A 25,024-nucleotide genomic window follows, 5' to 3' on the forward strand; every position below is an offset into this window, starting at 1 on the left:
TCCTGCCTTTTTTAGGAGAGGGGCCACCTATCTTCCAATCCGGTAGCACGTGGGACTCATTTAATGAGGCATTCAAAAGTCTCATGAGAACTCGCCGAGGTTCAAGATCCAGCAGCTTTAAGATCTTTGCAGGTACCGGATCACGCGGTGAGCCGGATCTAACGCTGTTCAGGCACGGGGCAAATGAGGTGTCGTCAAACAGTTGCCAATGGGTTACCGCTGCCTTTGGATACAGGGATTCTTCCACGGTGATTGGTCCCGGTAGATGTTCACTTTCTGTCATGGGGATGCTCATAGATTTATATATGTGCTCGACCTTGGCAATAAAAAATTCCGCAATAGCATTGCACTGGGCTTCTTCCAAGGCCGGGGGAGTCGGGATGGTGTCTGCTCCTGTCAGTTTTTTGACAACCGCAAAAAGGGTGCGGGGACAGTTCTGTTCTTGTGTTACTGTGTTTACAGTATACGCAGCTCTCATAGCTTTACATTGGGAATGGTATCCCTTCAAGGCTTCTTTATAGGCAGTCTTTCGAGAAGCCGAGTAAGAGTGCCTCCATTTTCTTTCAAGAGCCTTGCAATTAGTTCGTAAGGCCTTTAAATCGGCCGAGAACCAAGGTGCAGGGCGGCGATGAGATCTGGAGAGTTTCGGGATGGGGGGAAGAACGGTATTTACCGCGTTGGTAAGCAAGTGTGATACAGCAGTGTTCAAATCCCTAAGTGGGACATAGCTGTTCTCAGGACGGGTGTTAAAAAGGTGCTGGTTAAACTTCATAACGTCGAGTTTACCCCACTGATGAATTAAATCTCCCATACCATGGCTGCTCACAGCAATTTGCTTGATGTTAAATATAGCAAAGTGGACTGCAAAGTGATCAGACCACTCTAGCGGGCGAGCACTCTGGTAGCAATCAAAAGGAAGGGTAGAAAGAATAGGGTCCAATAAATGCCCCGCCGAGTGAGTGGAGCCCGAGTTGCACAATGTAAGGCTAAGAACCTCAAGATCGGTTAAAAAACATTTACTGATAGTACATAAGGGATCTTCAAGATGCAAATTTAGATCTCCAAGAATTGTAAAGTTTTCTGCCCTAAGAAGCAGCGGAGCAATGGAGTCGGCAAACGAGGATGTCCATGCGTGGGCATTGCCAGGGGGGCGATAAATCAAAAGGCCAGACATTATGAATTGAGGGTTGATTGCGAGTTTAAAAAGCGCCGCTTCACATCCAGACAGGGGAAAGGTCTCAAGTTTGCAGAAATAACAGGACTTGAAAATAATAGCGATGCCACCTCCCTTTCCAGAGGCTCTGTCCTGCCTCAACATAACATAGTTGTTGGGGACTGCGATGGCAATATCTGGGCCAGAACTTTTGTGGAGCCAGGTTTCAGTGAGAAACAAAGCGTCTGGCTGCTCGATAACAAGAAAATCAAAGATGTTTGATTTATGTTTTGGGAGGGACCTACAGTTAATGCTCCAAAACTGGAGAGTGGAATGTGTAAAAGGAGTTTTTTTAGTCCTCCGTCTGCCTCGTGTTCGAACCTGGTTCATTGCCTTACAAGTAGACATTTTACCAGTGTAAAACTCACAGCCGGCGCATTGAAATTTGTGAATCGGTAGAGTACAGGTGGTGCAATCTAAAGAAGTCTGAGGGCAAATAGTTTTCAGAGCCTCACCGGAGTAATATAGGGTTGTAGAAGGCATAGATCGTACAGCCGACCGAGATGGTAAAATCAATGTAGCCCCAAGGCTCGTACTGGCGCGGACGGGCGCAGACGGGCGCAGACGGGCCGGACTCTGGCACGACTCAGGCGCAGTGAAGGCGCGTCCGCTGCGCGTCACCGCTGCGCTCTGTGTAGAGTGCCTTAAGTAGGCGTTTCCCTAATTGGCAGAGCGCTAGGACGCTAGAGCGCTCGAGAATGGCGTCCTGCAAGTGTCTCTTTCACCCCCAAGATGGGGAGCTCTGAAACAAACCCCCGGGAACCGGACCCGCTCGACCAGCGGTGGAGTCAACAATTAAAATGCAAGTAGGTGGCCAGAAGGAAAGGCAGGTTAAAAAGAGGGCAAATACAAATTATACTCAAAACAAATAAAAAACGGGATATTTAAAAGCGAGTAGCGCCGATATGGCCGCGCTGCAAATGTGATGTAGGGTTTCTTGTCCAGGCTTACCCCGGAGATACAGACGCCTTAAGTAGGCGTTTCCCTAATTGGCAGAGCGCTAGGACGCTAGAGCGCTCGAGAATGGCGTCCTGCTTCCAATAAAGACAGCGGTAAAATGTTACCAAAAGGCTTTCCACTCAAGTACTCATATATAGCTGATGTAAATAATGTTCCTTTTGCTCAAATCCCTGGAGTGGGGGATAGGGTAATTCCAAACATGGAACATAGATTAGGACTAATTTTAGCAGCACATGAAGGGCTCGCATCTGCACACGCAGGTGTTTCCGCCAAAGTGTCGTTATTAAAACAGAGATACTGGTGGCTGGGCATGAGGAAACAGACCAGAAACTAAGTTATGGAATGTGAAATCTGTCAGAAGATGAAGGTTTCAACAGTAAAACGCCCAGCGCAGACGCCCCTTTTAATTTCAGATAAACCATAAGCATGCGTTTACCTGGACCACTGTGGTTCCTTACAAAGGGATGGCAACTACAAATATATCCTGGGCGTAGTGGATTCATGCTCAAGATTCATTTGGATATGGCCTCAGTGCTCGGCTGACGCTCGAACTGTTACAAAAGATTTGCGAGTCTTTATCGGCACATACGCAGCCGGCACGCTACATTCAGACCAGGGTCCTGCGTTTAGCTCTCGAGCTTACAATGAGGCCATGGCCAGCATGGGCGTTGCATTGCGGTATTCAAGTCCACTCCATCCTGAGGGAAATTCTGTAGTGGAAAGAAAAAACTGGGACATAAAACAATCTATAACAGCTAGGGTATTAGGCTTGGGGGACGGGTGGGTCAAACATTTAATAAGTGTCCAACGTAGTTTAAATAATCTGCCAAGAAGTTCTCTGGGTGGAATCAGTCATATGAAATCCTTTTTGGTACAATAATGCTTGTCCAGGACCTCGATCATCACACTTCAGTGGTAGAACAAAAACCTTTTGATATCAAAGACCGTTTGGCTGTTTTGCAGGACTTAAATGAAACAAGAAGTCCAAGCAACACATTGCAGAAGCCAACGACCACTGAAGAAAAACCACCTGTCCCAGCAAGGCCTGTCTGGATTCCAAAGATTGGGGATCTAGTCAGAGAAAAGATCGCGGATAAGAAGGAATTTGGGCCTTCTTACAGAAAACCAGTACCTGTGCTAGCAATCCACAGCTCAAGAACAGTGTTACTGCCGTCCCTTGCTGCAAGAAAGGAGAACAGGATCGTATCAATCAACCTGGTAAAAAACACATCATGTGGCCGATAATGAATAGTAGGCCCAGTGATGCAGCAGAAGACCAAATCTCGCTTCTATCTAAGATATTCAAACTGAGAGGCTCATCAACATTGAAGAATCTACAGTAAGGAAAGAAGGACTACGCAACAAATCAATGGAACTTGTGCCTCTTGAGACCCAAATAACAGTTTGTCAAGAAGCTCCTGTCTACAAAGATATAGCATCTGACTATACTAATATGACAAGGGATCAAGCAGCTCCAGCGATTTCAAATAATCCTGATGCAATACCAACAATTGACAGAACTGCCTCTAGCTATTTAATCAACTTTGATACGTTTTCTGAGGATCCCAGTGAGACCGAAACCTCGCCAGCAAAAAGAACTTTTAAATAACAAGCAACAGAACTTTTTCACCAGCTTGAAAAAACGTATCTGGTTTCACCATGGGTTGAACTTTGGATTGTGCTAGGCATACTTTTCCTCCTACTTTGGCTAATTCTTGTATTAAGTTTGGGAATGCTGATAAATGGAAGATATAGTAAAATGGACACAGCAAGTAAAAACATCAACTTGCTCCTGAAGCCACACAAATCATCTCATCGTGAACAAAGAGACTTGACATCAGTGAACATCACAGCCGTTCCTATTCCTGGTGGTATAGCATGGGACAGAACTGATTATGACGTTTATGGTCTGGCAGAGCTGTTGAAGATTCCACATCAATTCAAGGTTTCCTTGAGTGACTTTGTTTCTCCCAGCACATTTTCTGATGATTGGGACTTTGATACTATTAATAATATGATGTCAGATTTAGAGATGTCTGCAAAATTTACAAAACATTAATACTTAGAAGGTTCCTCAGATTATGAACACATGTATTGTTTTAATCACTATGGTCATCATTATTTGTACAAATCTGCAATCCCTAGAAATGTATATACTTTCAATCAATGGGAACATTGTCCAACGCTACCAAAAGATAGCTCAAAAACATTCTATGAAAAATGTCCATACTTCTCAGGTTTTAATGTCTCAAATGCAGAAACATTTTACTTAAAAAATGTTAATAAAACAGGAATGAAAAGTATGTTAACTAATACAAAGCAAATTTATTCTGCTGCCTTTTATGCTCAGCTGTCCTCATTAGGTTTTGACTTTTGGAAAGACAACATTGAGACAAAAACTGTCTGGGGCACAAAAGACTGGCAGGTGCAGGGAATAGAAGCTTTATTTAGAGCCTGCATTATTCCTGACCAAATAATATTTTTGAATGACACCTTGCAACAGATATCCTGTCTTGGCCTGGCCAAGATAAAAGATTTGAACAAACCGTCCATACCTACACCTACACCTGATAGTAAGAATACTTCAGAGGGGGTGGTCGACATAAATCACTTTTATTTAAAAACAGAGCTAATCCTGATTGGAAAAAATGGTTAATCTGGCCCACAGGCACAAACAACTGTCATGATAGATTCCTGAGCAAAACACAAGGATTTACAGTAACTAAGCCAGACCCAAGATATGTCCAGAGACAACATCCAGGGATAGTAACAACTTACAGTGTAGAAAAACTGTGCCTTGAGTGGCTACAAAAATCTACACTCACAGAGGTTAAACAACACTTATCTTTACGTAAAGATGTCGTTGATTTAAGGGACTACTTACAAGGTCCTGCAAAACAACGTCATAAACGTTTCATATACACAGGTATGTATGCCATTTATAATGAAGCTTGGAAAACGACACAAGCAGAAACTGCAGAAAGAATACAAGAAATTGATCGTATTGATTTACAGAAAGCTGTCTCTGTAGTTGACAATGGATTAACGACTCCTGTATGCAGAATTTATTCTTTGGACAGCATTGCAGCCTCTGCCATTGACATAATAGAACAGGACTTATTCATGCTACAGCATGGTCAGTCACAATTGCGTTCTATAATACTTTTAGGCTGGACGTTACAAAATCTTGGTTCTGGATACGTGCCATGGCGTCTAATCAATACTACGTCATTGTTTTCTGTATTTAACGTTACAGATAAACAAATCACTCTGGCACAAAGAGGAGCAGACTATACGGTGCTGAGCATTGAAAACTGGAAAGATTACCATTAACTGTTTCGGACAAACCTGCAACAGAATGGATAATACATAGGACAATCACTCTGTCCGTCACAATTTTAGACTTTCAATATTGTTTGAAACATATACCAGCTGGCGTGTATGAAAGGTTGGGTAAGGAACACATAAAGTCAACCTGGGAATTACCATACACACACAGATGTTGGAGTGGGGGAAAATAAATATTTCTTAGTGGTACAAACTGCAAAAGCGCACTGAGCAGTTCACTTTTATGTCAGGGTATTAATTTACACGGTGCCTGCGATGGTTCTTCAGCCAACTTATCCTGCCACCTGCAAGGTTGTCCGGCAGCAGTGGTAGATCCAATTTTTAGGCAGCTTTCCAATGGGAGCTACATAATGTTGAATGATCACAGCTTTTGTGGAATAATGCCAGGAATAGCCTATCTCGTAACTTTGTCAGCTAGGGTCACTTGTTGTATGCAAGTATTGTTTCCTAAAGCTTAGACAGATGGGGAGTCGCCGTTATGGCCTTCACTGAACATCTCTTCTTTTCAAATTGATACTTTAAGCAGAATGAAAGCCATTCTTTTACAAAAAACTGTGCCACTGACCTCGTCCAAAGAGACGTATGATCTGCAAGTTGCAAGGTCCTCTGCGGGGATAATATCCTTTTATCCACAAATTGCCCAATACATTTCGCAGAAATGTTAGGTCGTATCTTAAACATGTCTGATACCAGTGGTATTGTACAAGACAGTTTTTTCGGAACTGTTACCACCTTTTGAAGCAGTCCTCAGCACATTTCCAAACTTCATGCACTCGTGTTTGGCAGACTGCCTCTTGTTTTGGAACTCGCAGCAGGAATGTTATGTTTGCTACTTCTGCTTCGATATGGCAATCCACCAACGACACTCAGATCACCATGGAGAATACCCTTCTGGCGATGAGATGTTGTGAGCGCATAATCCAGATTTTGGGTTTGGCTCGTTTAAGAGATCTGAATACCACATGGTTTCTATCATTCAGAGCAATCTGGCAAGATTGCATCTTACCTGTTTTATGATGCCTGCTATGTGGAGAAGAATGCGTGCTATAACATCTGTCTGACACTCCCATCAGTCATGCCAACGGATGTTGATACTTTGCTTGGTTCGGTAATGGCTCATGCATTGTGTTGTCCCGAACGGCTATCAATCCTGATGACGGCATTCATGGAGATCTGACCGGCACAACCAGCTGACGGTGAGATACGTGGAAGAACAGGCACACAGGTACCATCTACTGCGAACATTGCTAATGCGACTGACACTGGTGGCGATGCTTCTCATCTGTGTACAATTGATCTGCTTAACAAGGTAGTCCATCATTCACCTACAGTAGTAGACACATTCTTTTCAAGCTTAGAAGATTTGATGTTTTCTCCAAACAATGACACTGACTTTTGAAATTGGCACACAGCGTTCTGATGAACTCTGAATTCGACCTTCACTTTTCAAAACAAAAACTTTAACTTTGGAACTCTATTTTTCTACGATTTGACTTTTTTTTCCAAAATTGAACTTTTTTTGGTACAAAGTAATCTGCTTAAAGTAGAACTATTCTTAGAGAACAAGAATTCTTTCAACACTTCCAAAGAGACAATATTTGATCTTGTCCACAACTGAATTAATTTATATATTCTGCCATGGAATGCTCTCGCCTTTTTTCTTCTGTATTAAGAGCCATTTCATTAATGTAATTTCATGATTCATTTGGATAGCATTTCCAATGTCATACTATATGCTTTGAATGAAAATATTGCTTTTAAAATGCGTTCAGCTCAAATGCTCTTTTTCGTGTACAACCATTTTGAATGCATTTTATGTATTTTAGGAGGGATTTTTACACATCATGCTTTAGATATGTTTTGAATGCTTAGAATTTAGTAATATCAAACATAATAAAGTGGAGTGGGTGTTGTGTAGCGTTACAGGATCCAAGCGTAATTTACCGATTCATGCGATTCACCATGCCCTTATATAGGCATAGAAATCCTAACCATATTTAGACATAACCCATCCAGTCCAAATACAGGCATCGCTACTTCCACTAGTTCCAAAAAGCCAAAACGATTTCTTGGAAAACTCTGCTTCAGCAGTCAGGGACATCCCCTTTCTTGAATATTGATTTGTCCTAGAAATCATGGCGTTTTCAAAGAACTACTATTCCCTTGGGGTTCTTTGGTGACGTTATTATGTCTGACTTCACGTCAAACCAGGCATCTTCAAGGTATAAATATGCCTGCACTTGCCCTAGCAAACACACAGTGGTTTGGAGCAGTTCGACTATCTATTTGCCCGACGCAGCTCGCTACAGCAAGTGCCGAAGGAAGCCAACCCTCCAGCTGACGCACTGACAGAGAGGCTGCCTTTCTCTTGCCAGGAATCCAGCTCCAGTTTTTCCAAGCTCCCCTCGCAGGGTGTTGGGAAATCGAGTCCGAGAAAGAGATACCAGACCTCCTTCATTCTAAAACCAAGGTTCTGAGCTGATTAGACCCTAAGAGAAATCTTGGATAGATTCTTGGCAAAGAAACTAAACCTATGCTACACCATACTTACTTCTTCCCTTGTACTAGACTTAGGCTAGGTACATTGGGGTAGGCGTATTTTAGAAACACCAGTTGAATACTTTTTGGTCTTTGTTATTTATGTATGTATTTTATGGCTTAGAAACCATACCATGCTTTTGCAGTATTATTTTATAATACTCTTTTTAGTGTATGCATTATACTTTGCAACCAGTATTACAATTGTAGCAGTTCATTTCTTTTCCATGAGAAAGTAGACTGTTCAATAAATCCTTTTATTGAAAACGCCTGTCTCTCTATTTCTCTGCACCTCTGATGAAACGAAGCATGCACGATTGACTGAGTAAAATATCTATCTATTTTTTCCACGACTCTGAAGATACGTTTTATCTTTGGGAAACAAAGTTGTCATGTTTATGCGGTTGTCAGAAACGAATCTCTTCTTGTTTATTCGAGAAAGTTTCTAGTGACCTCTGAGTTAGCTGGCACTCACAATTAAGTCTAATATAGTGGATAGAGACCTAGTCGACCTAAGTCCTACGTCAAATCTATAGGATATATTATTATAATGCGCAAAGCCGATTAGGAATATAGGAACTATACTACACTTACACTAAGAAAAAGGGGTTGGACATACTCTAGGGACCGACCTATGGGAGGGTTTGGAAAGAGGGGTGGTTACACCCATTTCCTTTGTCCAGTTTTGCGCCAGAGCAGGGGCTGAGTGTCCCTGCTACCGGTTTGAATTGGACTATGCACAGAGACACCAAATGTGCCCCCAGTGCAGAATTTCTGGCACTCTCAGTGTGCCCCCACCCAGCCCCAATACACTAAAGCTTGTCTGGGAGGTGGGTATACCTTCCTGTGACAGGAAACCTATTGCCCAGGCCTCCCCTGCCTGAGTTTCGTCCAGCAGCAGGAGGTCAGACACGTGTCTGTGGCTGCAGCATCCATTTTGTGATGCTGGGGCTCGTTTAAACTATTACCGGGCAGACCAGTGTGTACATGTCTATCCCTCTAGAAGGTTGGAATTCTACCCCCGCCACCAGGACTGGCGTGGGAGGGGTAGGATTCCAAAGTGTTTGACACCAAACACAACATGTTTGAATGCAGCCATTCCAAAGTTAGCATTTACCCCGAGATTATAATGCGCTTAAGAGTATATAGTCTGGCTGCATCATAGAACAGCCTCAGAGGATAGATTCCGAAAGCTGTGGAGGGGTCCTGCTCATGCATTGGCACCCTCTCACACAAAACCAAGCACTCTGCCTTCAGGAGTGACTGGTTTATATGTGTCAGTGATTAAAGGTAGATATAGGTAACCTATGTCTTAGTAAGGGGTGCATGCGCCACCTTACCCAGGCTGCAGTAGCAGTCCTGTGGTGTCATTTTGGAAGGCTTCCCATGGGTGGCATAATACATGCTGCAGCCCCTGGTAGGCCTCTGGGGTACCTATGCCCTTGGTACCTAAGATACCATACACTAGGGACTTACAAGGGTAAGCCTATCATGCTTTAGATATGTTTTGAATGCTTAGAATTTAGTAATATCAAACATAATAAAGTGGAGTGGGTGTTGTGTAGCGTTACAGGATCCAAGCGTAATTTACCGATTCATGCGATTCACCATGCCCTTATATAGGCATAGAAATCCTAACCATATTTAGACATAACCCATCCAGTCCAAATACAGGCATCGCTACTTCCACTAGTTCCAAAAAGCCAAAACGATTTCTTGGAAAACTCTGCTTCAGCAGTCAGGGACATCCCCTTTCTTGAATATTGATTTGTCCTAGAAATCATGGCGTTTTCAAAGAACTACTATTCCCTTGGGGTTCTTTGGTGACGTTATTATGTCTGACTTCACGTCAAACCAGGCATCTTCAAGGTATAAATATGCCTGCACTTGCCCTAGCAAACACACAGTGGTTTGGAGCAGTTCGACTATCTATTTGCCCGACGCAGCTCGCTACAGCAAGTGCCGAAGGAAGCCAACCCTCCAGCTGACGCACTGACAGAGAGGCTGCCTTTCTCTTGCCAGGAATCCAGCTCCAGTTTTTCCAAGCTCCCCTCGCAGGGTGTTGGGAAATCGAGTCCGAGAAAGAGATACCAGACCTCCTTCATTCTAAAACCAAGGTTCTGAGCTGATTAGACCCTAAGAGAAATCTTGGATAGATTCTTGGCAAAGAAACTAAACCTATGCTACACCATACTTACTTCTTCCCTTGTACTAGACTTAGGCTAGGTACATTGGGGTAGGCGTATTTTAGAAACACCAGTTGAATACTTTTTGGTCTTTGTTATTTATGTATGTATTTTATGGCTTAGAAACCATACCATGCTTTTGCAGTATTATTTTATAATACTCTTTTTAGTGTATGCATTATACTTTGCAACCAGTATTACAATTGTAGCAGTTCATTTCTTTTCCATGAGAAAGTAGACTGTTCAATAAATCCTTTTATTGAAAACGCCTGTCTCTCTATTTCTCTGCACCTCTGATGAAACGAAGCATGCACGATTGACTGAGTAAAATATCTATCTATTTTTTCCACGACTCTGAAGATACGTTTTATCTTTGGGAAACAAAGTTGTCATGTTTATGCGGTTGTCAGAAACGAATCTCTTCTTGTTTATTCGAGAAAGTTTCTAGTGACCTCTGAGTTAGCTGGCACTCACAATTAAGTCTAATATAGTGGATAGAGACCTAGTCGACCTAAGTCCTACGTCAAATCTATAGGATATATTATTATAATGCGCAAAGCCGATTAGGAATATAGGAACTATACTACACTTACACTAAGAAAAAGGGGTTGGACATACTCTAGGGACCGACCTATGGGAGGGTTTGGAAAGAGGGGTGGTTACACCCATTTCCTTTGTCCAGTTTTGCGCCAGAGCAGGGGCTGAGTGTCCCTGCTACCGGTTTGAATTGGACTATGCACAGAGACACCAAATGTGCCCCCAGTGCAGAATTTCTGGCACTCTCAGTGTGCCCCCACCCAGCCCCAATACACTAAAGCTTGTCTGGGAGGTGGGTATACCTTCCTGTGACAGGAAACCTATTGTCCAGGCCTCCCCTGCCTGAGTTTCGTCCAGCAGCAGGAGGTCAGACACGTGTCTGTGGCTGCAGCATCCATTTTGTGATGCTGGGGCTCGTTTAAACTATTACCGGGCAGACCAGTGTGTACATGTCTATCCCTCTATGTGGAAAATAAGTACAAACTTGGTGAACACTATCGGCGCCATCTTGCCCCTTTCCAAGCCCATTCGTGCGCGTAAGCGGCAGCCATTTTGAGCACCATGGCCTCCCTGCCCCTCGCTGATAGCCAGCGCGTCTCTCTCTCTCTCTTAACCTCGCAAGCATTCCCCCGCACGCTGACAACCCCCGCTCTCTCATGCCTTGGGTCATAAACCCCTTCTCGGCGCAGCTTCACCACGGAATCCCATCCTGTTCCCAGCGCGACACCTCCCCTCATTCCTTTCATGGCCTCAAACCCTTCTGATGCAAACCCCCTTTTCCTGTGTCCCCGTTTGTCTTCCCTGTTCCCAGGCCGCCACCTGGCCCTGCGGATACTGTTTATTACCCCGTACAGTAGGAAGCTTCCCCTCCCCATCAAAAGATCCCCGAACCGATCAAAGCCCCCACCCCATGAGATCCGATCAAACCCCATGCATTCCGTGAATCGGCGGAATGCCCTGCTGTGCGACAACCATCACCTGTTGTGACCGGGGTGGGGAATCCAACTGTAAATGTATGTGGGAACGGGTCTGAAGGGGAGATTCCAAGGATGTTCTTTCAAGTACTAAAGTATTGCGAGAATGTGTTATGTGCAATAAAGGTCGTAAACCCTAGTATAAGAGGCCAGGCCTCAGAGATGTGGTTAGAGCACCTCGTGACGATACTTGCTGTCTGAATTGATGTGTTCTCCTCCGGAGAGAATAAAATCCTCGTTTACCGCCTTCCAGTCTCCAGTGCCTGCTTCTTCATTGATTAATATTGGTGGGTCATAGAGGCGATACCGCCGGGCAACATAAAAGGGTCTTTGGTTACCGGTTGTCTTTGGAACCCTTTTTAACAATTGGCGCCCCAAACGTGGGGCCCATCAGCGACTCGTGGATCCAGTGGGAGAGGTCCCGACGACAGAGTGAACGACTGCAACGATCGGAAGGTACCCTGTCCGATAGACCCTTGTCTGACAGCCGATCATCCGAACTTCACTGGTTCCGAACAGACCTCTCTCGAGTGATCTGCGGTCCTGACTGGGAACCATCAGGAAGTGCCACGAGAAATACGAAGAGAAGAGGACGATCGGGCGCTGGATTCGGAAGACGAGAAACTGTCCATGCGGTCCGGGTAAGGTCGTGTAAACACGACGAATTGCGAAAGTGATAGATAATTGGAAGTGGTTGATAATTGTTGAGAAAATACTAGTATTACTTTTTGTTAATTTATTAGAGATTCACTGTCTACAAACGGAGAAACAACAGGCTCTCCCTTTATAAACAGCGAAGGATAGGTACGCACCCATCGGACCCATCTTTCTCCCCCATTGATTAACTGTTATAGATTGTTTTCTGGAGATTCTCTGTCTGCAAACAGGGAAAAATAGGTCCCCTCTTTACAGATAGTGAAAGGGTAGGTGACGCGAACTTTTGCGAGCCTACTTATTCTCCCCATTGACCATATTGATTTTTTATTTTTGACCTAACGTTGATTGTTCAGAATTGGTTCATGAGGTATTCACTACGTGCAAACAACGTAGAATAGAAATATTCTGTCTAGTCTTTGCGCGCAGTGATAAGATAGGTAGTGCTGACTATTATCCCATTGTGATCCGTCATGCCTGTCTTCTCCCCACTAGTCAGTAGCCTGTTTAGCCCGGACCGCTTATTAGAGATGAACCATCCGGCTCCGCTGGAAGGCACCCCTAATAAGGACATGTTCACAAAGCATGGATTAGTTGCTATAGCCTATAGCCAGCTGTGGCATAAATATACAAAAAAGGATCGAGAAAGACAGTGGCCACTGAGAGGATCCTTTGATCTAGACAAAATAGAAACGGTAGAAATAGCCCTTCGTAGGAATGAAACAACACCTATTATGCTCGATAGTCTCGGCATGTGGCGCAAAGAAGCCACACGACGAAGGGAAGGCGACGAATCTAGAAAAGATGAGGGGACACGACGGATAACCCTCCAAACGTCTAGTAGGCAAAGGGAAGGGCCAGCGATGGCACAGTCCCGAGGAGTAGACATGGAAAGAGAACGGTGTAGAGGGATGTGCCGACAAGCCAACCCCGGAACACAACGACCCGAAGGTAATCCCCCGACATTACGCACAGGACGAACAGATGTAAAACAAAACCAATGTGCTTTTTGTAAATGTCTTGGACACTGGAAAGCCCAATGTCCGATTCTGCAAAGCATAGGTAAGAATGGAAGGTTGACAGAAAGGACGGACCGGCAGAAAGGAAAAAGGCGTGAGATAAAAACCAATCAGACTAGTACAGACAGGACCACCCCGTTTGATTATGCTCGATGGCACAGATTTCGTCAGACCAATTTTAACGACATGTTAGAATTCTGGGACTGATTGCTCTCTGTTGCTCCCCCACTCTGAAAAACAAACACAACTGCAGGTCAGTGTAAACAACCCCCCCCGTTAGAGAAAAGACTCAAGGAAGCCAAGCGTCTATTATATAACTTAGGATTTAATTACGGTAAAACACACAACCAACAGTAAATAGAATAACTAGTAGAACTCTTTAAAAAAACAAACTTTACTAATAGGAAAAATACAAAACATATTATGCTCACTCCGGAAGTCTCCCAATGTAACAGTTTGATGGTCCCGCCCATCCGAAACACATAGCACGTGTGGGGCGGGGCCTGCCAGCAACCATGAGCCAAAAAGAGATTGCTGGCGAGAAGGTACTGGAGACCCCACACAGCGGGCAATGAAATGGTCTTCCCATACTGCCCTTCCAGGGATGGCGTCCCCCGGACCGTGAATAGGGAGGGGGCGGATGAAAATGACCCCCTCCCTTGTATCTCCTGGTCCGGCCATCACGAATTCCTCCATCGAACGGATGCAGGGTGGGCAGGGAGGAAGAGGCGACGCGGACGAGCCTCTTCCACCTCCACAGGTAGGAGGCTTCCCTGCCCTGGCCCGACGCCGATGTCCTCCAGCCGGGCGACGGCCATATTTCCGCAACACAGGACACACAATGCCCGACTCGTATATTTTCTCAGTACAGGATATACAAGACCCGGCTGGTATACTTGCGTGGTACAGGACACACAATGTCCGATGGGCATATTTACGGAGCACCGGATGTACAGTGGTCCCCCAAGAGTCGGAATCAGGGGTGTAGGGTGGTCATCATGTGCGCCCCTGATTCCAAGGGACGGTGTAGGATGCGCCGGGAGAGGGAGATGGCACGGACGAGCCTCCCTCACCTCCCCAGACGAAGGCTCCACTGCTGCACCCTGGCGCCCCGAACCAAAATGTCCTGCTCCAGCAGCATGATGCTCTGTCTTTTGCCATCACAAGAAGTTTCTTCCACTCCTGATGGATACGGCAAAGGTGGCTGCCACAGGGTCTCAAAATGGCGTCTGGGCCCTCGAAAGGCGGGTCTAGGCCGCCGGAGTAACTTTGTCCGAAATTGCAACTCGGGCACTTGCCCACCTGGGCGCAAGCCCCCACCATCGACAAACATCCCCTCGACTTTGAAGATTCTACCAAAGTCCCAAGGGCCCTCGGCCCCTTCAGGCTTCCGGTGAGGAACAGTTGCATTGATCTCAAATGAAATAACCACGGCACAGCAACAAGATGGCGGTGCTCTCGTGTCTGCATCAGCCTCCGTCTGAACCACCCAGGAACATTATGAGCTAACGAACTCGAGCAAGTTCCGGCTGAACATCAACATGACCCGGTAAGAGAGACTTTACCCCCTCCCTCTCTTGATTGACGGCCCACACCACCAGCCCCTTTGTTAGCACAGTTTTCTTTTGGACTGCCGAAAGGGACTCTGGTCCAACCGCCAATTGTCGGGGATATTTTGCCCCTGATGCTACTTCCGGACTAAAACCGGCCTCGCCCAAAATGGCGCTGGTATCAATGAAAACTAACGGATGCCTCATGGTGTTCCTTAGCTAATGAAACTTGATGTACTAAGATATATATATATATATACGAACCATTGCGCACTCGATGTTAAAGGGAGGAGGGTTCACTTGGCGAACATTTAAGAAGGGTTCCGTAAAATGTTGATTTCAATGAACAATTTATTTTTTGATATTTGTTGTAACTGATACATAACGTCGCTCATGATGCACACCCGCGGTTTACATCTAGGAAATGTGATTACGATGAGCTTGACTGTGTTTCCATTTATGAACTGAAATGCCCCTGATTCCTTCGTCACGCAATGAAATGTTTTTGGTTACTTGCAAATAATTAATTAGACCTTTTTACATGTTCTTGTGCTACAAAATAACCCCCTACTGTATGTGCTTCCATCGACGACATGTCAGACCGAAATATGAATTGCGCTCTCACATTTTACGTACTGAATAATTCTACAAATAAAGGTCTTAAAAAAGGCTATGGATAGGCATCGCATACTTTTGTAAATGCGGGTATCGGTGGGAGGGTTTTTCTGTGCGCAACTGTTCTGCTCTTTTTTTTAAGGTTATCCGAGAAATGGTTGTTCGGCCCTGGGTTGATGGTCGAATCAAAGGTATGATACGCTGCCTCCAAGAAATGCGACTAAGCTCAGGAACTGACGTATGAAGAAGGACCTCGACTTCTGAGAATGGGTAAAGTAAAACGGTGTGATCGATGAAAAGTTATAAAGATATGGTGGTCGAAGGTACTAAGGTACAGGGTTGAACGAAGAGCTGATATGCCTTAGAACATCACAGCTTTGGGAATGATTTAGGGATCCCGATGGCCGGATACATCTCACTACACACGATCCTTAATGCCATCCTCGAACCTCCCCATGAACCACCTATCACATTGCCTGCCCCCATGACTTTAGGAAACCAGAACCCAAAGGGATTATATCCCGAAGAGATAAGTACGAGTATGTGGTAAGTAAAGGACTTTCGTGCCTATACATTTGATGTGTTCGAATGTTGTCCCCCTACCCCCCCCTTTTTTTCCCCCCTTTTTCCTCTGCAGGTTACATTAGAATCCCGATTAGAGTATCATAAGGGATCTGGAACCACGTCACGCCCGATGCATGAAAACGGACTACCGCTGCAAGACGACACAAAAAGGACGCCCTGCCCGATGCACGACCTTTTTGTACTAGATCTAATGCTTTTCTGTCCCAAAACTGCATGCCTTTTACATCCTAACACAGACCCGAAACGTCTAACGTTGGGTAACGCACTGAATAGCCCAAACAATACACGGTCATTCTCTATGTCCCATGCGTACTGTTTTGCCTATTCTCTCTCTCTCTCTCTCTTTCTCTCTCTCTCTCTCTCTCTCTCTCTCTCTCTCTCTCTCTCTCTCTCTCACTCTTTCACCCCTCCACACTTTCCCTCTTCCTAGCGACTGGCACCTAATTGGCGAACCTGGTGCACCTCCTGATTGGCCTCAAATACCACAAGTATTTGCAAAAAATTTGTCCTAAATAAAATTGTATCGGTACCACGTTACTGCCTCTCCTTTTCTACTAAAATATGGATGAAATTTAAATTGACCGATAAGAAAGGGACAGGTAAGACGACTAAGGTTCCCTAAATTTGACCCACTCTCAGGGAACTATTTGTCAGTGGCTTCTGTGATAAAATGTGTCTGTGGTAATGCGACCATCCCCATTGAAAATTGTCTCCGTACCCCAAGCTGTAAGAAATGATCGGGACACCCCCATCTACCCAAAATGCCCCCAGTTTGGTATCAGCTGCCCTGAACGAGAACTCGAAAAACGCCCCTTGCTCTCCTAATCGCTTTTCATAAGATCCCACCTTCCCCGAGGATAAGTTTAATAATTATCGCAAACCACCCCCGAGTTTTTGTAGTAACCAGGTTGCGAGGATTTATATAGAAAGTTAGAAAGATGTATGCAAAGTTAAAAATTAGATCGAAAATCGAAAGACCTTGTTGCTGTAAGCCTTGCTGAAAATAAGATGTTTTGATGTAATGAGGACTTGTTTAGCCTATGTTCTTCCCTCAGAAGGATGCCTATCAGACTATGGTGAATAGCACGTTGCACTTTTTGTAAAATACAAGGCCCTGAAGACCAGCCTAGCCCTGCAAGACTCGTACTAGGGAAATGGGTCTCTGCCAGAAGAACTGACATCTACTATAATAGACATATGACAAATGAACGTAATAATCATCAAAGCGTCAAAGAATTAGCCAACAATAGGAAGTTGTAAGGAATCCAGCAAAATCCATCATCAATTGTTTATACGTAAGCCACAAAAATCTCAAATGTAGCGAGTACTTACCCCAGTTGCTTGGTGTTGGGAGAGAAAATAGACTTATGTAATTACCTTTTTCTGCAAAATCTCTAAAGACTGTCTTTTCAACACTCATTTAAGGGTATCACTGTCGGAGGGGAAAGAGACCGGATGTGGGAGCACGCGGCCTGACTGCGGATTGTGGAACATCAGCGACGGAGGCCGAGGCGAGACCACAGCAGTAAGGAGTCGCAGGACGGGGCACTGTTTCAAACAAAGCTAAGGAAAGGGCTGACCTGAAGCCCCTGCTCTATGATCAACGTGTGCCAAAAAGTCCCCGCTCTCTGAACATGGTTACGGACCCGCCTGTCGCAAACCCTCCGTCCCCCCGATCTGTTCCCGACTCGGCCTTGCTCCATCCCCTCCTCCTCCGACCTACCATAAGGACTGTTCACACCCGCACCTTTCCACCCGAACTCCCAAGTTCCTCCAAATCCTACTGAGCTACCCAGAGAAGAGTACTCCCTGCGTCAGAAGGGAGGGAGCTCCGACTAAGTAGACCACGAACTATGTTAAATCCAAGAACGGTGACCTAGAACTCCACCAAGGGTCGCCTCCGAAGAAAAGATAAACAAAGTCTGTGGTTCTGCCCGCTACCAAGCACCCTGAAGATGATGGAAGCAACAGGAAATGCCCACCACAGAGACACAAGAAACGAACAGATCTCACAATTCTGGAACAATTGCACTTTCCATTGCAAAATCTATGCTCTACATTACGGAAGAAGATGCACCTGCTCCAAAACCGTAACGCATTTCCCCTACGAGGTCTGGCGAAAACCAAACAGAATGCACCCCTGCCCGCAGACGATTCAATCCACATGAACATTTCTGTTGATAGGTAATCCAGGTGCTCCACAGTGCCGACAGAAGACGACAAAGGACAACGAGAACTCTGATATATATATATTTTTTACTGTATCTCATTTCTCTCCCAACCACCATTGGACTGACTATGCACCCGCCGTATACAAAAAGGACTTACTTATATGATAACTTACCAGTTCTTATTCTATGATCTGTACCCAACGCCCTCGCTACATAATTCTAGTCTGATATTGCATTACGATGACTTTTTTGCAACCAACTTAACGATGAACCCGCCTACTAAATGATGAGATTTTTCAATATGATGTTTATAATGTGATGTTTATGTACAGTTCTTTCACCTAAGTCCCCTCTCCCTTACTTATGACCGCTGCATATAGGTGTAGATAGGAAATAGGCCAGCAAGATGTCTTGGAAATGTTAAAGGGAGGACTGTGGAAAATAAGTACAAACTTGGTGAACATTATCGGCGCCATCTTGCCCCTTTCCAAGCCCATTCGTGCGCGTAAGCGGCAGCCATTTTGAGCACCATGGCCTCCCTGCCCCTCGCTGATAGCCAGCGCGTCTCTCTCTCTCTCTTAACCTCGCAAGCATTCCCCCGCACGCTGACAACCCCCGCTCTCTCATGCCTTGGGTCATAAACCCCTTCTCGGCGCAGCTTCACCACGGAATCCCATCCTGTTCCCAGCGCGACACCTCCCCTCATTCCTTTCATGGCCTCAAACCCTTCTGATGCAAACCCCCTTTTCCTGTGTCCCCGTTTGTCTTCCCTGTTCCCAGGCCGCCACCTGGCCCTGCGGATACTGTTTATTACCCCGTACAGTAGGAAGCTTCCCCTCCCCATCAAAAGATCCCCGAACCGATCAAAGCCCCCACCCCATGAGATCCGATCAAACCCCATGCATTCCGTGAATCGGCGGAATGCCCTGCTGTGCGACAACCATCACCTGTTGTGACCGGGGTGGGGAATCCAACTGTAAATGTATGTGGGAACGGGTCTGAAGGGGAGATTCCAAGGATGTTCTTTCAAGTACTAAAGTATTGCGAGAATGTGTTATGTGCAATAAAGGTCGTAAACCCTAGTATAAGAGGCCAGGCCTCAGAGATGTGGTTAGAGCACCTCGTGACGATACTTGCTGTCTGAATTGATGTGTTCTCCTCCGGAGAGAATAAAATCCTCGTTTCCCGCCTTCCAGTCTCCAGCGCCTGCTTCTTCATTGATTAATATTGGTGGGTCATAGAGGCGATACCGCCGGGCAACATAAAAGGGTCTTTGGTTACCGGTTGTCTTTGGAACCCTTTTTAACATCTAGAAGGTTGGAATTCTACCCCCGCCACCAGGACTGGCGTGGGAGGGGTAGGATTCCAAAGTGTTTGACACCAAACACAACATGTTTGAATGCAGCCATTCCAAAGTTAGCATTTACCCCGAGATTATAATGCGCTTAAGAGTATATAGTCTGGCTGCATCATAGAACAGCCTCAGAGGATAGATTCCGAAAGCTGTGGAGGGGTCCTGCTCATGCATTGGCACCCTCTCACACAAAACCAAGCACTCTGCCTTCAGGAGTGACTGGTTTATATGTGTCAGTGATTAAAGGTAGATATAGGTAACCTATGTCTTAGTAAGGGGTGCATGCGCCACCTTACCCAGGCTGCAGTAGCAGTCCTGTGGTGTCATTTTGGAAGGCTTCCCATGGGTGGCATAATACATGCTGCAGCCCCTGGTAGGCCTCTGGGGTACCTATGCCCTTGGTACCTAAGATACCATACACTAGGGACTTACAAGGGTACCCCAGTAACCAAACTGGAGTGTACCTAAAGTACAGGCAATCATTTAGAGAGGATAGCATATAGGCTGGGACTCTGAATAGCAGGATCCCAGCCAAAGTAAGTCAAAAACCATCAAAACACCAGCAAAAAAATGGAGGCAACCATGTAGTCAGATTCCACCTTCCTACACTCAGTAGAACTTACTTATTCTAAATTAGCATTATATGTACCTAGTACTAGTTTTTTTAGTTAAACAATAGAAATATTTATCTGGTAAAACAATGCAAGCTTGAATCCCAACCGCTGCCACAAATGTGAGAGGCTGGCCTGGTATATGGGGTCGACTAATTAAAGTGGGCACCGTGCACCAGTCGAGACAACCCTCAGTATGATTTTACAGGTCTCAGGACAACCTTTATAAAGCTATAGAAGTGGTAGCCTGTGGAGAGCAGCCTTCAGGCTCAGTCTTGGAGTGTTAATCAGCTTGTTTTACCAGAATGCAACCTTATAGTATTGACTAAATGAGAGGAGAACCAGACAGTAGTTATAAAAATATGTATTTATTAATATAACACTATCTAGTACAACACAATATCTTCTACACAAAGATAATCACAAAGCACACAATACTTAAGCACAAAAATGACAGTAAATAGCTCTAATATACAGGGCCCAGGGGAGGGACCAAACCTTATACTAAATAATAGGGCTGAAGTGGTGTCGGAAACCGCCTTCAAACCCATTGGAGGATTTCAAAGAAAAGCCACTGCTGGAATGGTGAAAAGTGTTGGAATTCAAACATGGATTCTTGTTTATGAGTACCTGAAAGCAGAGGGGACAGAGTCTGGGTCATTTAGGAGGGACCAGGGGCTCGGTAGACAAATGCCCACCAATGTCGGGTGCTTCAGGTTTGTTGATGGAGTCCTTGACACTGCAGCTGCGAGGACCAGGAGATGTTGAGGATGACCAGGAGCCGGATACGAGCTGTCCCACAAAGGATGTTGAGTGTTGAGGGGTCGGTGTCCGACTGGAGCACCAACAAGCCTTGGCAGCAGCAACCCACTGAGAAAGGTGAAGAATGTTACGGTGTAGACCAGCTAAGTCCAGGAGACTCACCAAGCACTGGGGAGTCGGGGTGCATCTGGAGAAACCAGGGAAGCCCAGCAGAATTAGAGTTGACCCTCAAGGGGACCAACAGGCCAGATGACCAAGAGTCACGAGGGGACCTCAAGCAAGTTCAGCAAGTACCAGCCCACAGAGCACTCGGTGTGGGAAGGCTGGAGTTCTTTGGAGGAGTGATGATAGAGTTCAGGGCTACTCGGTGCTCAATGCACTAGCTCAGGAGTTTCCAACAAGCACATGCAAATGCAAAATTATGTGGTACACAGGGGTTCAGGTATTGCAGCCCCACAAGGGATTCTGCCCTTAAACTTGATAAGGAGGTAGCTGGGACCTCAAGGGACTTGGAAACCTACCTCCTGTGATGTTGGAGTCTTCAGAGTCCGAGGGAACTCAGGATCAGCAGACCCGTCAGTTGCGGTGAGGTGCTTGAGGTGGGGGCTTCTGCCAATGACTGAATGTCTGCATGAGGGGCACACTTGGAGTCCCTGTGCATAGTCCAGTTCAAACCAGTCCTGTGAGCAGTTGGCTCCTGCTCTGGGGCGGAACTGGACAAAGGACATGGGAGTATCCTCCCCACTTTCCTGACCCCTGAATCTGTCCAACCATCTCCCGTGGGTACTCTAGATTCGATGTGGACAAAATTATGAGCAAGAAACCACTGAACTTCAACTATCTGGAAACTATGAAATTCGCTTGACTTCGACTTTGCACGACTTCCACTCGCTGTCCGTCGAAAGCATCGTCTCTGCACCATACAGGCTCTGTAGAGGACCTGTGAAGTATCAAGGACATCTGAAGTATCTCCCTTGGGGTGAAGGAGTCACTCCCCTGCATTCGCAGGCACCCTAACGTAACTGACTGGACTGCTGATCCTGAGCTCCTGCGAACTCTGAAGGCTCCAGCAACACAGGAGGTGGTTTCCTATGTTCCTTGAGGTCGAGCTTCCCTCTCACTAAGTTTGAGGCCAGTATCCCTCGTGGAGACCGCATAACTAAAACCCTTGTGCACCGCTTACTTTTGCAATTATATATGCTTGTTGGCGTTCCCAACTAAGTGCATTAAGCTGTTGATATCCCCAACCTCCGCTCAAACTTTGTACAAAGGACTTTGACCTCCTCGCACTCTGTGCCCTGCAAGCTGTTGTTTTGTGGTCCCCTTATGACTCCTGTGCCTTCGGCCTGTGGGTTTATTTGAGGGCAACAATGATTTTTCTTGGGCTCCCCTGGTTGCTTCATGCCTGTCCTGACTTCCCTTGCTGTGGTGAGTCTCTTGGTCCTTGCTGGGCAAAACTGTGACCTTCCTCGACCTTCTTTGTGGGTTGTCACTGCCAAGGCTTGTTAGTTCTCCCACCAGACACTGACCCCTCATCACTCGACATCCTTTGTGGGACAACTAGTATCCAACTCCTGGTCGCCCTCGACGTCTCCTCCTCCCCGTGGCTGCAGAGTCAAGGTCTCCCTCTTCACACATGAAGCACCCAAAATGGGCATTCATCTACCGAGCTCCTGGTCACTCCTGAGTGACCCAGACTCTGTCCCGTCTGCTTTCAGGTTCCTTCCTTCAAGAATCCACCTGTGGGTTCCACCGGACACTTTTATTCTTCCCAGCAGTAGCATTTCTTTGAAGACTCCCATTGAGAACGATGGTGGTTTCCGACACCACTTCGATCCTATGCACCCGGCTGTGAGAAGTTGGCCTGGCATATGAAGTCCACTATTCTAGTGGGCACTTTGCACCAGTCCAAACAACCCCTTATTGATGGTAGGTTAAAGACAAATTTTATAGAAAGCTATCCTAGTGGTAGTCTTGAAGGAACGTAAAGCAGCTTGTTTCACCAATCTATATCTTGTGAATGACACTAAAGCCTGTCTGGGAGGTGGTTACACCTCCCTGCGACAGGAAACCTATTCTCCAGGTCTCCCCTGCAGGAGTTTCGTCCGGCAGTGTGAGGTCAGACGCATGTCTGTGGCTGCAGCATCCATTTTAGAGAGGAAAGCAGATAGGCTGGCACCCTGGATAGCAGGATTCCAGCCAAACTAAGTCAAAACCCATCAAAACACCGGGAAAAAAGTGGGGCCAACCATGTAGTCAGATTCCACCTTCCTACACCATATTCCCTGGGTTAGGTAACTTTGGTACTTCAGTATCAACGGGTGGGGCGGCTCTCCAACTTTCTATGTTCTAAAGGGTTTCTTCGTTATCCACTGGGAAGGGTCCTTAAACACTAAAACTGCAACCGCAACTCTCACATTGAATTGTACGTAGCACGCAGTCGTGTTCTCGCACTGCATCCGTACTCCGTGGGGTCCCTACCTACTCACCTTGGGTGGTTGTTTGGTTTTCCAGCGATTCAACAACTTCTAGACACTGTCTTGACTCGAGTTGTGGTTCTCATAACACTGTTTTAATATATGGTTTGGTCTTCCCCCGGGAGCCACTGTGTGTTAGTGCTACTTGAGATTGTTTCTGTGCTACAGTATTGTGTGCTTTGTGTTTATCTGCTTGTAGCAGATACTGTGAGGTATTTAAGGTGTGTTATAATAATAGATACCTATTTTTATAACTACCGTGTGGTTCTCCTTTCATTTAACCAATACAATAAGATCGCATTCTGGTAAAACAAGCTGCTTAACATTCCTTCAAGAATAAGCCTGAAGGCTGCGCTCCACAGCTACCACTTGGATAGGTTTCTAAGGTTATTGTTGAGCTCTTAAATCACCATAAGGGCTGTTTGGACTGGTGTAAGGTGCCCACTTTAATTAGTGAACATCATATACCAGGCCAACTTCCAGCAAATGCTGTTGCAGGACATCGCATTGCGAGCCCCTCGTTGACGACATCCTCGATGACAATGCAGGACTTCGCATCTCAGCCCCACAGCTTCTTGGAAGCATCACTGCACGATGCATCTCCACCTTAGATCGCATTGTCTGAGAGACCCATTCTCAATGCGGGATCTTGCAAGGCTCCGCAACAAGGATTTAAGGTACACTTTTACAGTGGGTATAACTTGGTACCTAACCAGCCCACGCTCTATTGCAGTCAGACTGAACTCAAAACTTTGTCCCGGTCTGGCGCATCCAAATAACTAGTTGACACTTTGTGCTTTTTTGCAATTTTCACTTAAATCTTTAAAATTGCATATCTCAATTTCTACCGATTGGATCTTTGTTATTTTGGTCTCAAATAATTTATTAAATTCTACTCTATTATTCTGAATTGGTTTGGAATTTTTCTTGCATAGTGTTTTCACTTTATTACTGTTTGAAATGCTGCATAAATACTTTATACGTTGCCTCTAAGTTAAGCTTTACTGCTCAGTGCCAAGCGACCAGAGGGTTGAGTGCAGGTTAAATTGGGTTTTGCTTGTTACTTTATCCTGAGTATTGTGGCTGCTGCTTGAGTAGGCTTCACCCGAACCCCAACCAGTAACCCAATTTCTTACACAAGCAAAATTAGTAACCAATATTTAAAGTTAATAAAATAATATATATAAAAAGGGCACATTCTACCAGCTTTGGCCCTGAGGAGAAAAAAACTATTTAACGTGGATATGAACAATGTGCACAGAAAGGCATTCCCTCAAAGTGAAGGGAGAAAATGGGTAAAGCGTGCTGATCCATTGCCTCATGTTGTGTGCTGTAGTGGGTAGAACCAAATTGGAGTGACAAATGCATCCACCAGCTAATCAAAAGCAGTTGTATGTATATATATATATATATATATATATATATATATATATATATATATATATATATATATATATATATATATATATA

General features: G+C 45.4%; 1 protein-coding gene across 1 annotated transcript in view; it reads left to right on the forward strand.

The window, feature by feature from the left end:
• Positions 1–25,024, forward strand: part of LOC147678030 (uncharacterized) — a 185,029-nt gene that overhangs the window by 133,318 nt on the left and 26,687 nt on the right. The gene's annotated exons all lie outside the window — the stretch shown is intronic.

The sequence above is a fragment of the Lissotriton vulgaris genome, chromosome 12 (assembly GCF_964263255.1).
Source record: "Lissotriton vulgaris chromosome 12, aLisVul1.2, whole genome shotgun sequence".
NCBI lineage: Eukaryota > Metazoa > Chordata > Amphibia > Caudata > Salamandridae > Lissotriton > Lissotriton vulgaris.